Here is a 15,150-nt window from a genome sequence, read left to right as displayed (position 1 = left end):
GAGTATCCTAGATAAGATATAAGGTACAGAAAGAGCTTTGGTAGTCTCTTGTTGCTTTTGTCACCTTTTCCCCACTATGAACTGCTTTTCTTCTCTGATAACCTGTTTTCCATAGTAACCTCCCATGGAGCCAGCAGATTATGGACAGAAAGCTCTACAAACTGTGGGATTAAATAAAGCTTTGCCCCTTTGGAAGTCAAGTATTTTGTCTCAGCAATGATAGGAAGTAACTACAATACACATCACATATCTAAATTCCTTTTTTAATTAATTGACTTTATTGATACATTGCAGATGTACAGAATGATGACTTTCATCATAGAGAACTTGCTTCTGTGCATTACGTATCTAGAATTTCCCTTTTTACCAGTTCCCTTTTCTGCCTTCAATTCCTCCTCCCTCCATATTTGTAAAAACCTTGTTTCCATTTTTCATTATTTCATTATTTCTTGTCCCTTCTTTCTTTTCCCCCTCAATATTTCCTAGTTTCACTTTCCGTTTGAAATTTTTTCCTAGTTCACAATATCTACTATATGTTTTGTTCTTTATTGACATTTCCAGTTTCTCATAGCAGAGACACAATATGATATTTACGTATGTATGTCTGACATGTTGTACTCAAGAGCATGGTCTTTTTTTAGGTTTATTACAGCGTATGTTTGAGCATGCACATCAACGATACACCGCAAAATACTTCCAAAGTGTTCTTGATCTATGAACTTCACAAGTGCTTCTCTTTTTTGTCAAATGGTTTTGCCACATACTAATGCTTATTTAAGAACCTGATCCCTGGCTCATACAAGAACTTACATTCATAAGTTACGCCCTCAGAAGGGTATTCAGGAGCATTTTACGTCGTGACTTCTGAGGCTATAGGAGAGTGGGGCTCTGGCAACCCAGGTCTTCAACATCCACCTCATTGGTTGATGCCACTTCTCTGGCCTGCCGTGCAGTTTCTAGGTACCTTGTTTGATTCTGCAAAATTCTGTTTACATCTTCTCAGATTCTACATCTGGCCAGATACTTGGATTAGCTTTTTACCTCTGCTCTGTTGACAAACAGGACTTAAGTTTACAGAACTGACAACCCTAGCATCTTTCATAAGCATTCACTTCCACATCTTTGATTAAATTAATTGTATGCTATAAATTTAATTTTTACAAAAGTGCCCTTAATCAACTCTGACCATGATTTACTTGTCTAGGATGTACTTTTGAAAATTCTTTTTCTCTGACCTTGGAGAAGAACCTGACACCCCAAGGATTTTCCTTCAGGATACACTTTCTAATCCACATCAGAATTAAGGTCATCAGGGAGGTTGCACCCAGAAGTTGCATTAAGTTTTCCCTACTCTTTTTGGTATTTCAATGTATTCATTAAATTTTTTTCTTTTTTTTCCATCAAAGATCCAGATTTGCCAGTGATGGTTTATTTGAGTCGTTTGTCAATCAAGTCATGGAACAGCTGGACAAGGTACTTCAATTACTTTTATGGGTGATACAGAAGGATTTCTTGAGAAAGTTCCAGAGTGCTGTGGTTCCAGGTATGTGCTACTGAGCAATTTCTCCACATCTTCACTTACATTTATTTTCCTTTTTAGAGACACAGTAGTGAAAAGAATGTGCTAACTCCTTATACTTTTGTGTTTGTCTTTTTGAGGTACTACGTAGTGCAGGCTGACCTCAAACACACAGCAATCCTCCTGCCTCAGTCTCACAAGTGCTAGGATTACAGGCAAGAGCTACCACACCCACTCTCGTTATAGTTTTGATACACATTTTCCTGATGCTTTGCAGTTGAGCATCTTGCCATTCACGTGCAACTGAACATTTTTTAATAGTTTTTGCTTCTTATGAAAACAGCTGACACATTTTCAGAAATCACGTATATTTCTCAGTTCTATTTTTTTATTATCTTTTTTTAAATTTTTTTTCTACAGTTTTATTGATAAACATATAGCAATGAGACAGTTTCAATCAAATCGGAAGTACAGTTTCAACAAATAATACACTGCATATATTCTTCTTAGTGGTTAATTGCTGTACAAGATGCGGACTTGTGATCCTATTTACAAACACCATTAGAACAAATCATTCCAGTCATTAAGACAATGCAACTATATATCTACCCCAACCACTTTGAATACACAGATACAGAATGGACATTCATCGGTGTACCCCATTTTTCCTAAGTTCCGTTACTGAATATTATAGCTGTGTAAACTCAGCAAAATATTCTAAAAGAGTCCAGTAGCCCATAATAGCATTGGGTCTTCTGTTTAACTGGCAATGTCAGAAATTATTGACCTGAGTCCCCCACAGCTTAACTTAACAGCATGGCTTTATTTCTTATATTTCGTCTTCATACTTTTCTACTGGATGGTTAAGACCAAGGTAAAGCAGGACCTGTGCAACAAGAGTTGTAGCTTTTTGGTCTCTCAGTTCTAAAGAGGTTGTTTCTTTCTGGTTTTCTTTGCCCTGACACTTATGCTCCACTTTGGTCTGAAGTTGTGCCTGAGTACTGTATATACTAGCAGTTTGGCTTGGCTTTCAGCTGTCCATTAAGCCTAACCTCAACAAAACGAGAATATCTGGGAATCCTTGAGAATAATGCTAGAATTAAGATCTTGCAAATGCAAGTGCTTTTTTCTAACTGCTTTAGCTGGATGTTGCTCTGGGTAATCATCATCCGGATTGTATTCTCTTCTGTGGCACACTTATTTCTTTTGAATTCTTCCTTTGCCCAGTCCTTCAGGTTTTTACAGTCATAAACCTCTGGAACTTGCCGGATTGCTTGCAAAATCCTGTAGAGGAGGAGAACTTGCTGCCTTCTCAGGAACTGTTTCAGTATCAGCGTGCCTGGGGGTAAGAGGGAGGTGGCCATATCTATAGAACCTGGATAGTGGAAGAGCATGGTCTTAAGGTACATTCATTTACCTAAAAATATCTTAAATTTGTCCTTATTTTAGAATTGTACTCCATTACAGCAAAAAAAGCCATGTCTCCTTTATCTATTCATTGGTTGATGTGCATTTCGTTGCTTCCAAGATTTTCTTATTGGGAGCTGTGCTGCTATAAACATCAGTGTGCATATATCACTTTGGGGATAATATCAAGCAGGAGAACAGCTAGGTAGAATGGAATCTCTAGTTTTAGTGTTGTGAAAACTCTCCACATTGATTTACACAGTGGATGCACCAATGTATACTACCACCAACAGTGGAGATTTTTTTTTTTTTCCATAGCCCTGTTAGCTTTTGGTTTTGGTTGATTTCCTGATAATAGCCATTTTTTATGGAGTGAGCTGGAATTTCAGTTTGTTTTAATTTGCCCCTCTCAAATGACCAGTGATGCTGAACATTTTTATATATTTATTTGTTGTTCTTACTTCATCTGAGATGTGTCTTTATTTTAGATCCACGTTTTTGATAGGGTCTTGACATTTGGGGAGATGGGGATATGGCTCATTGGCACAGTGCCTACTGGTCAAGCATGAAGCTTTCTCTCTCTTTTTCAATTACTGCTACCAAAATAAATAAGTAAATAAATAAATATAAATTTGGGGATTATTATTTTTTGAGATGTTTATGCATTCCAAGTATTAGTCCTTTGCCTGATGAATAGCTGGAAAAAATTTTTCCTACTCTGTGGATTGACTCTTCATTCTGCTGGTGATTTATTTTGTTGCTCGAAAGCTTTTTAATATGATGAAATCCAGGTTTTTGTTTCTTTGTGATATTTCCTGTTCAGCGGTGGTGTCATTCATAAAATCTTTGCCTACATTTGTGTCTTCAAAAGTTTTACTTATTGTATCTTCCAATAGATTAAATCTCTCTCTCTCTCTCTCTCTCTCTCTCTCTCTCTCTCTCTCTCTCTCGTATTTGGTAGAGGGTTTCACTACACAGCTAGGAATAGTAGTGATCTTCCTGTTTTTAGGATCCCCAGTGCTGGGATTACAGATGTGCACCACCGCACCCTGACTTGGTTGCAAGCTCAGTGCTGTAAGAGGGTAGAGCTGGCGTGGCATGTCGTGTGGGGATTGAACCCCAAGTGTTTCACCTTAATATTTAGATCTTTGATTCCTTTTGTTTTTAGTTTAATGTGTGGTGAGAGATATGAATCTAGGTTTAACTTCACCATATGGAAAACCAGTTTTGCTAGCATTGTTTATTAAAGAGGCTACATTTCTTGCAGTGAGGGCTCTTGGCCCACTGGTTGAAGATAATGTGGCAAAGAGTGTGTGGTTTTGTTTCTGCATCTCCTAATCTGTTCCATTGATCCTCAGATTTAGGTGCTTTTTTTTTTCTCTAATACCCTGCTGTTTTTATCACAGTAGCTTTTAGCATAATTTCAAGTCAGAGATTGGATGCCTCCAGCCTTGCTTTTGCTGCTCAGAAATGTTTCTGCTATTTCATCTCTTCTGATTTCAAGTGAATTTTAGGATTGTTTTCTCTAATTCTGTGAAGTATGCTGCTGGCATTTTGATCATGATTTCATTAAACCTGTACAACAGTTTTATGAGCCACTTTCCCACTGTGAATTCTTCCTATCCAAAAGCAGCAAATACATTTTCATTTTCTTATATCTTCATTGGTTTCCTTTTTCAGATTACTGTAGTTCATAATTCTTTTTAAGCCCATCTTCTTCCTTTTCTCCCTTCTTTTTTGATATTTTGGCCCCTTTGTCATTTGCAAAAGTGCTATCACTCAATTTCTTATTATGTATCCTTTATTTTGCTTTTTGTTTACATTTTGGCTTTTTCATATAAGAGAAATAATTTGATATTTAAGTTTGTAGTTCTGATTTATTTCACTTAACATTATGGTTTCAAAATACATCTATTTCAATTCAAATGACTGAAACTTATTTATTTTTATGTTAGAGTAGTACTCCACTGTGTATAAAAACACATTTTCCTTACCCATTCATATATTAATGAATATTGTTAAGCATGCCCTTTCAGTGAATTCACTATCAGTTGTGCTGATATACATGTAGACATTCATGTATCACCATAAAATGATGTTTTTATCTCATCTAGGTAATTTTGGTAAGATAGCTAGAAGGGAAGTAGCTGAGTCAAATGGAATTTCTAGAAGTTCTATATTGGCTTGCATAATTGTTGACTAGTATATACATTTCAAATAATATAGAAAGGCTCCTTTTTTCCCCCTTGCCAGCATTTGTTGTTATTTGATATTTTGAAAATAGTCAGTCTTTGTGGAGGAAAATGGAATCTCTATGTGATTTTGCTTTGCATTGCTTTAATAGGCAGAGGTTGCATTTCCAGAGGTGTTGCTCAGTTGTTCATTTATTATTGGTTATTTGTTCTTCTGAGAACTGTGTTCATCTTGGTTAACTATTGTTTTATTTTTGAGGGATGTAAGTGTTTGGGTCCTTCTCATCTGTAAGTCAAGATACTTATGGCTTTGGGTCACCAAAGGAAGTAAATAAGACACAAGCAGTTATCTTGCACTAACACACACAATCAAATTTTAAAGAAACTAGTAACAGTTGTTTCTTTTTTCTTGGCTTGTTTCTATTTTACTGGAAAAAGTTTGTTCTTCTTCCTATTTTCATTTAAAATTGTGAAGACTACAAGTGCTTTTCTTTACAGTCTTTTAGTACTATCAATGGTACACTCTTAATTTGTATGAATATTTTTCAGTTCCAGATATAATGAAAATAGTCAATTTCCCAGAAAATAAAAATTGCTTATTCTGAACGTTTTCTGTGCCATAATTACCATTAAAATGAATGTAAATTCAAGAGAGTTTGATAGAAAACTATTAGACATGACTTCTACTCAAAGAACCACATTTATAACTTTTGAGTTCTGACTTCTACTCAAAGAACCACATTTATAACTTTTGAGTTCTCTGTTTGAAACTGAATTAAGTGGGGATTATAAATGCAAAGTGTAAGATCATCAAATTTTGTCAAACTGTCAATAGCAATATTACAAAAACATGTTTGAGTCTTATACACAATATTTAAGGGAAAATACATTTAAAGAAAAGTCTGTAATTATTTAATATACATAAACCAATTTGCACTTGGTTTTCTAAAACATTTTTAAATTTCTGGAAAGCACATACCATGATGTTAACTCAACTGATGAGCAATGGAATATATTTCTTTGACAACCCAAACTGTAGACTCATTTTGGTCTTTCAGAAGTGCAATAGTTATAGCAACCTCAAGAAATTAAAAAGCTTTCTACTTCCACATCAGAAAGAAGAAAATAATTTGTGCCATTACAAAACACAAAACAAAGTTTTTTGTGGACAGCATTGCTACATCTGTCATTATCAGCACCAAACAGATCTAAGCATTGCCAGGATTTGAAAGGAGATCAAAATATCTGAGTTGAGCCAACTCGTCATCTTTTCCTTTCTCTCAAACAAGGTTTGGTCATATAGAGGGAACAGAGTGCTTTGTGTTTCTTTAGTGTGTTTCATCCAAATCGCACAGCTGAGTTTCAGAACCATTATGTTTATAGAGTAAACTTCAAACAACTATTTCCTAATTTGGATTGATCAGAACATCTTCAAAACATCTGCCCAACTTGGTTCACTGCCAAAGAAGTCTAGTAATGTTTGAGAAGAGAAAGAGAGAGATATTGAGTAAGACTTGGAACTACCTGGAAAATTATGAGGTTTCTGGTAAGGCTAACACTACTACTAAATTTACCAAGAATCAGCCCTGTGGAATGCAGTTAGAACTCTAGGAAGCCCTAACACAAATTCTTTGATTATAAGAAGTTGTTATCTGTCACAATTGATATTTTTCCTCTGAATAATGTAGGAAATAGTTAATGTCAAAAGTATGATTACTAGATTTCCAAAACTGGCCCAGTTTCCCTGCACAATATAGTCTGGAGGTAATGAGAAATCCTGCTTCCTCAAAACTTCATTTCTCTTCCAAGTCATGGAATGATTAAAATTTTAGTTTCTAAATGAGTCTTAAGCATTTCCAAAAGGAATCAGCACATAACTAGGTAAGGGTATAATACGAGGAAACAAAATAAGCTACTGTCAAACAGTGCCAAGGACAACATGACTACAGGTCTTTTCTCAATGATTCAGGCTTAGAAATTTTATTTATAAGAACTCTAAAGGTAGGTTTGTGTCTCAAAAGCACACACTTATCCTTTAATCAGCACACCCTATCTAGGTAGTAGACCAATGAATGTTTGTCAAATGATAGACAAAGCTTTTTTTAAGAGGATGGCACCTGAATAAAGACTATTTACTGTGTAATCCAAATGTTTAAGTTTATCACATCAGGTACCTACATAAAAATTAACATTGGCCTTTTCACGAGGCAAACTTTCCAAGTACTTTGACTTTTCTTTCTCTTCACCTCTTTACTTTGGATGTCTCACCCTCTGCAGTAAAATAATCCTGAGAGGAGAATCCAGGCAAGCACCAAGCAGCATTGTGTTCGTATCTGTTTCCCAGACCCTGTTTGCCCCAGGAGGGAAGAGAGACAGTATTGGAGTACAGATAACCTAAGGACAAGATATAATTCAAAGGAAATAAATGTGAAGACACAGGAAGTGCTGAAAGCATTTCTTACTCATCCATACATTTTAACAAGATCTGCTAAGTGAATTACTTCTACTTGGATATGAGGAATCTCCTCTCAGGTTGAATCGTTTAGGAAAAAATAACTATAATTTAGGAAGTTATATATCTTTGTGAAGCAAAGGCAAAAAAATCAGAAAGCCCACTTTGTTTTGTTATCATAGGAGAGAATTTCAAATCTGATTTGAAATCCACTACTTGATTATCTTGTGTGAACTTAAAGTTATAAATAAATTAATTTTGGTTACATAGTATAACTCAGCACCATAACTCCTGAAAAAAAGTCTGGCCCTGAGTATCAGTTCATCTATTGCTCAGTTGTGTAACCTTTTCTAAACATGGGGTAATAAGAGTACCTAGCTCACAAAGTGGTAGTAATAACTGCGCTGGAGCATGGAAAGCATTTGGCAAAATGCCTGGTATATAGTAAGTGTGCCATAAATTCTGGTGGCTACTGATGTCTCCATGAATGTTACTGCTGTTGCTATTGGTGATGCCTTCGTGGGATTCCTCTGATATCCTCAAATTGTTCCCACATTACAGAAAACAATTTATTTTTATGGACTAAGAACAGCTTGGCTCTGAACATCATCATTTCTTCCCTGGCCTCTTGCCTTAAAGTCTGATAGTTCATAAAACTGCACACAGCTGCCTATGGCACAGCGGGATGTGCAATTCCGTGGGCTGCAAATCTTCAATGGACTACAGGGTTCCGTTTAGTTAATAGGGTCTTGAGATCAAAGCTTTTGCCAACTGCTCCAGCTTCTTTCCCTTTTTTCATTTTACCTTACATCCTTAATACCAACCCTCTTTGAGTCCTGACAAGCTCTTTCACCTTTGTGTCTACCTTCCTCTCTGCTGTACTAGAGTAAGCTCTTACGTGTTGGATGAATTTCTCCATATCACTGAAGAGTCTTTTGTATTGAGAGGGAGAGGAGAGAGGGAAGAAGGGAGACGGGAAAAGTAGGATAGGTAATTTGAGAGAAGGAAGGGGGAGAGAGGGGAGATATCTTTGTTTTTTTCTTTTTGTAGGTCCAAAAGCATTTGTTAACACCAAGGATGGTTATATCCTGTCTTCCAGTCCATCCGTTTTAAGTCATTGACTGTGGAAGTGCATCCAGTACATCCCCTGTGCCAAATGGAAGACCAAGTGTTATTATCTTTCTGATTTTATACATGAGGAAACTGAGGCACAGGAGTTGGAGTGACTTTCTTCAGGTCACAAAGATCATACACCATTGACAGATTAAGCATATAGAGAATAGTACTGAAAGACTACAGGGGGAGACGAGTCAAGAAAGTAGGATTTGTTTAGTTACACTTGACTTACAGTGTTAGAGTAAGCAATTACCAACTCCATGGCCTTCAAATCCTTGAATCTGAGGAAAGCTTACATTCTCTGTATTTCTTAAGGAGACAGTTCCATTAGTAGTTATAAAAATATAAAGTGTATAGCACAGCGCCTGCCCATTATAAAGGCTCAGTAAATAATATTTTGATATCTACAGGGATCATCATGGTGATTTTTCCCATCATGCCTTTCCATTTTTCCAAACGGGGCTCCCATGAGCGTAGAGGCAGCCAGCCACTGAGGGCAGTACAGAAGCACACACTGCTCTGCTGGGTGTAAAGAAGAGTGCAAGTTTTCTTGCAAAGACAAAGAAAAGTGTCTTTCACTACAGGGAATAATTCAGTGCATAAATGGCTGAAAGCAAAAGACTTAATGGAAAGATGAAAGAATAATTACTTCAGAATAGCACAGGCAAAAGCAGTTTAGACAAAAAGCTGAATGCATTAAACAGCACTGATGTAAATGAAGAGAGGGTCTCAGAAGTGTTTGTAGCTAAAGACTTTATGATCATCAGAAAACAAACACCAACACAAGTTACAATATTGGAGGACAGAAGGTCAGATCCCAGAACTAGGATTGAAATAATAATTCTCACTACTTATTCCCATAAAAATTGAATTATCAAATCAGTAGTTAAATTATAATCACAGTCTGTTGTGTATTATATCGGTACAGCCAACAAGTAGGACTCTCAAGACACGCTCATAAAAGTGACATTGTTTTTGTTTCCCAGTGGCCCTTCACACTTACAGAGTGGGAATGGCTTTTCCCTTCTTTAGTACAAAACAGAAGCAGGCTCTGTTTCAAGAGGGGAGATATCTAAATCATAATAAAACTTTTATTTTAAAAAAATAACAGTATTGGTATACCTTTCACATATGTAATGCTCACATTCATCATAGGGAGTTTGTAACGGTATGTAATATACCTTGGTTCTTTTTTTTTTCTATCTGGGCCTCCTCCCCAACCTTTTATCTATCTTTATTTACAAAAGCGTTGTAAATGCTTCATGTTTTTCCATTTTCTCTTTTTTCCATTCTTTCCCCTCCCCTATCCCTCCCTTGTTCCCCTTCCCATTTAAACAAGGTCTTTCTATTCCCAGTATCTGTCATCCATTTGGGTCCTTATTTGCATTATCAGTTTTCACATAAGAGAAACACTGTGACATTTATATTTATCTCTTATTTCTTTCACATAAGGTATAGTCTCAAAGTGCATTCATTTCACCTAAAAATGACTCAAGTTTATCCTTCTTTATGGCAAAGAATTACTCCATTGTATATAAGAATGATTTTTTTTTATCCATCCATCTGTTCATAGGCATTTTTCCATGACTTAGCTATAACAAATTGTGCTGCTGTAAACACGGCTATGAATAAATAACTTTAGTATGATGTTTTTAATCCTTTTAGGAAGATGCTAAATACCTGGATCAAATGGAATAGTTAATTTCTGTTGTTGGAGGAATATGAATACTGATTTCCACAGATTTGTCCCAGTTTACACTCCCACCAACAGTGGATAAAGGTTCCTTTTTTCCCACAGGCTTGCCAACATTTTAATGGTCTGATATCTTGATGATAGCCAATCTTCATGGCCTGGGATGGAATCTCAGTGTTGTTTTAATTGGTGTCTCTCAAATGACCATAATGTTGAACATTTTGGTTTCTTTATTTATTTTCTGTTTGTACTTCTAAATCTGAGAAGTGTCTATGTATTTTATATCCCCAATTTTTGAATTGAGTCTTCAAATTTTGGAGGTACAATTTTTGAGTTGTTTATATATTCTAGACATTAGTCCTCTGAGGAATAGTTGGTAAAAATTTATTTTCCCATTCTATATGTTGTCTCTTCACTCTATTGGTGATTTATTCTTTTGTTCAAAACCTTTTTAATATGATGAGATCCAAGTAATGTTTCTTTAAAGTCTTTCCTAGTCAATATAAATTTTGTTCATAAAACTTTTCTTACATTTGTATCTTCAAGAGTTTGATCTATTTCATCTTTCAGCAGGTTGTTTCTCTTTAATATTTAGATCTTCAATCCATTTCATTTTTAGTTCAGTGCATGATATTAGATGAATCTAGGTTTAATCTTTAGTACATGTCAAGATAGTTCTTTCTCACATCATTTATTAAATAGGCTATCTACTTTCAGTGAAGATGTATGGCCCGTTAGTTGAAGATAAGGTAGTTGCATGTATTTTGGAGTTGTCTCTGCATCTTGTAATCTGTTCCATTGATCTCTGAGTTTTATCCCCAAAAACCATGCTGTTTTTATCAGCGTAGCTTTGTATTATAATTTCAAGTCAGGAATTGTAATGACCCTTGCCTTACAAACAAAGTGCAGCAAGTCATCAAGAAGAATACATAGCATGGACACGTATAATCCAAGAGATGCAGGGATGGTTCAAAATAGGCAAATCAACAAATGTCATACAGCATATTAATAGAATCAATGACAAAAATCACATAATTATCTCAATAAACACAGAAAAAGCACTTGATGAACTCTAACACTGATTCATAATAAAAATGCTAGAAATAGAAATTATTTCACTCTATCTGATAAAAGTGAAATATGACAAACCAACAGTCACCATCATACTAAATAGTCAAAAACTGAAATAGTTCACTTTAAAATCAGGATAAAGACAATATTGCATACTATTACCAATTCTATTCAAAATATTTCTGGAAACATCAGCCAGAACAATTAGACTAGTGAATAAAACAAAACGAATGGGAATAAGATAGAAAAATATTAATTTATCATTATTTGGGAATGACATGATGTTCTACATAGAAGACTTCAAAAACTTCACCAAAAGAGACCTAGATTTAATATCAAATGCAGTAATGCAATTGGATGGAAAATCAGTAACAATCCTGTAAAGGAATAAGAAACTCAGCAGAGAAAAATTAGGAAACAACAACATTCACAATATCATCAAATAAATGAAGTACTTAGGAATCAAGCTATTAAAGAAAGAAAAAGGGTTTTGTGTGGAAAATTATATCATGCTAAAACAGGAGATGAAAGAAGAAATCAGAAAATAGAAAGATATTCTTTGTTCTTGAATGGGCAGAACTGGTACAGTTAAAATGACCATACTTCCAAAATTGTTATATAGACTTAATACAATACCAATCAAAATACTAATAGTTTACTTTCTCTTAATTCAATGAATAGAAAGATTTGTATTAATTGTTTTATGGAAAGGTTATCATATCTGTATCTTGCACTATGAGTAATCACTAAGAAGACAACAGTATATAATGTATTAATTATTGAAACTGTCCTACTTATTGGTTTTGAAACTATTTCCTTGCTATTTGTTTCTCAAAAAATGTTTTTAAAAATTTAAAATTTCTAATAAATCTATAAAAACTAAATATATCACAGAAACAATAAAAAATTATCAATAGCTTATCTCATAATGCTCCATTATCACCAGTATTAGTATTTAACTCAAATTTTTCATTTCTATTGTAAATAAAGGATGTGAATTTAAACATTGGAGAAATGATTCCAATTCTATATTTAGTCTATTTTAAAAGACCACAGTTGATGAATTCAACATTTTTGGTAATGTTTAGGTAAAATATTTGTTAAGCTTACTTGGCTTGTCTAATCTAAAATGTCATCTCTTTGCTAACTAGCTATTTCCTCATGAGCATAATTTTAAAACATTGATAAGAAACAATAATATAAGGAACAATGATGTACTTGGAAGACCTTTGGCTTTAGTTTCAATTAAATGAAAATTTAGGTTCTGGCTGAGCTAAACACTCACTGTATGACTTGAAAGAAGTCACTTATCTGGCAACACCAGAGCTTTATCTGTTAAAATAAATATAGGGACAGCCAAAGAGCTCAGTGGATTAAAGTGCCTCCAAGCAGGAGCAGGGTCTGGGGTTCGATCCCCTGCCATGCCAGCCCCACTCCAGGGGCTTGGTGGCGAGTACCTGTAATCTCAGCTCTTGGGAGGCTGTAAACAGGCGGATCACTATGAATCCCATTTAGTAGTGAGACCCTGAACACCATGTAGACCCTTCCTTAAAATTACTATATATATATAGTATTATTGACCTGATAAGGTTATTCTGAGTGTTACAGGTGTGTTTGTGGAGTCACATGCACATAAAAGCAGCCACATAATAGGCCAGTATTATTGCTCATATTATGAATATGTGTATAGACAAATTGAATGTAAAGTGGGAAAAAAAGACAATAGAAAAAAAAGGGTAGAAAAGTCTCAAACTTAAATGTCTTGCAATTGAATAAGGGGATAAATGGGTGAGAGGGAGCAAACCCCAGTATAATCAGGGAATTAGTTCTGCTCTTAAAGGCTTTTGGACTAAAAATCTTTTAAACAACATAGATAAAATTCTTTCACCATAGTTGTTTTTACAATAGGGAAAGTTGCTGTTCAGAAAGATGGCTACTTGATCTAATCACTTAGCAGGCTTGCAACAGAGTCGAAATAGGAGTCTACTTTCCTAACAAATTTACTTGAGCTCTTTTTCTACCCTAAATTTGTCTCTTTTTGGAATCCCAGAGAAATATAATTTCCTTTTGTAGTCAGCTTTTGGCTTTCTTTGGATCATGTTCAACCTATAATCCTCAACTATCCCAGCCACTGAGAAAGCATAGCAGAACAGAGCGGAGCAGAACAGAGCAGAGCCCAGCAAAGCAGAGGAGAGCAAAACACAAAACAAAAATGGCTTTCACCAAACTCTACTTTGGGCCACAAATAAGGAGAATCTGATCAAATGCTCTCCTTTCTCAGTTTTCTGACTGTGAAGTTTGGAGACAGCTAGTTATTGACCTTTCTTTCCTCTTACATTCTCAACATTTCATCCCATCACCTTTCATTTACCTCCTGCATTATCACTACTCCTATATCTAATACAATGTTGCACTTTTGCTCTGTTTTACCTCTGTAACTCCAGCGGCATACAGACAAGTTTTGTCAGGACTAAATATTCTTTAGCTTATTAGTTTAGACCAAAACTCTTGCACATTTGAAAAGGTTTTGGTTTATGGTGGCACAACACACATAAGTTGTTCATCTACTGAATGCAGTTAGCTAAATATGCTTTTAAGAGATGGTGCCTGACTGGAAACAGGTCACTGGAGAAAAGACTTTAAAAAATGCATTTCTTTCCCTGGCTCCTTCCTTATCACTTCTTGGCTGTGATAGGTAAGAAGTTGTGCCCTGTGTGCCCTTCCACTATAATTTTTCTACCTTGGGACAAACTTGCTTTTGACTTACTTTGAGTCAAATAAATTTTTCCTCCTTTAAATGATGTAAATTGAACATTTGGTCTCAGTGAAAAGAAAGTTGCCAAGACAGATTGTATGACTTATCAGACATATAGTGGTAAGACAATCAACTGTACACAGCATAGTGCATATATGTAGCTGTGAAGAGCAAGGACTGCACTTTTATACAGCTGTGCTACTTGTTGCAATGCAATGTGTGCTTTTTCATTGGGATTTTGTATGTACTAACTCATTTAATTCCTACAATAGCAGAAGCGGAAGCAGTCTTTTTGCCACCTAATGGATGAGGAAATTGAGGCATCTAGACATTAAATGGCTTACCACTCACAAATCTCTGTCTTAGGTATTACATTCTATCATCAATTGAAATATGCTCATATTATTTGAACCAAAGCTTTCTATGGTAAAAATAATTTTAAAGAACTTAAGAGCCCATCCCCTATTCTATCTTGATCCAATTTCATCTCTTTCTTCTTTCCTCCCTTTTGTGTTTTTCTCCCTTCTACAATGCTGAAGCAGAATACCCAGAGTTTTGCACACTGCCAATGTGAAAGAAATCTGTGTTGCCGTAGCAAATGGAGAATTAACAAAATAAATTTCTTGTTCTACCAGCCTGTGAAACCTTGTGCCTACTAACCTCAAGGACACATAACGTGTTTATGTTATACGTTATCCAGTTTATGGAGGACAGAACACCACAGGCTTTTGCTGAACCATGTGGTCTACCACCTGAACAACTAGGAAGTAGGTGAAGCACTGATTGATTCAGGTGGAAGATTCAATTAAAATCTGGGAAAAAATATGTATGATAAAGTCTTTATTCATATAAGATTGATTTATATCAAGAAAGCAAGGGGCTGGTGGGATGGCTCAGTGGTCTAAAGCACCTACTTAGAACAAGCTTAGCAAAGCACAAGGGACC

The 15,150-nt window shown here is 35.4% G+C and overlaps 1 protein-coding gene and 1 pseudogene across 1 annotated transcript in view; both read right to left on the bottom strand.

Moving 5' to 3' along the window:
- Positions 1–15,150, bottom strand: part of CUNH4orf22 (chromosome unknown C4orf22 homolog) — a 933,771-nt gene that overhangs the window by 351,313 nt on the left and 567,308 nt on the right. The window lies entirely within an intron of this gene.
- LOC105743797 lies at positions 2,530–2,883 on the bottom strand (annotated as a pseudogene).

Source organism: Octodon degus, unplaced genomic scaffold, assembly GCF_000260255.1.
Source record: "Octodon degus isolate 3935 unplaced genomic scaffold, OctDeg1.0 scaffold00168, whole genome shotgun sequence".
NCBI classification, from domain to species: Eukaryota; Metazoa; Chordata; class Mammalia; order Rodentia; family Octodontidae; genus Octodon; species Octodon degus.
This window is presented reverse-complemented; position numbering and strand designations above follow the sequence as displayed.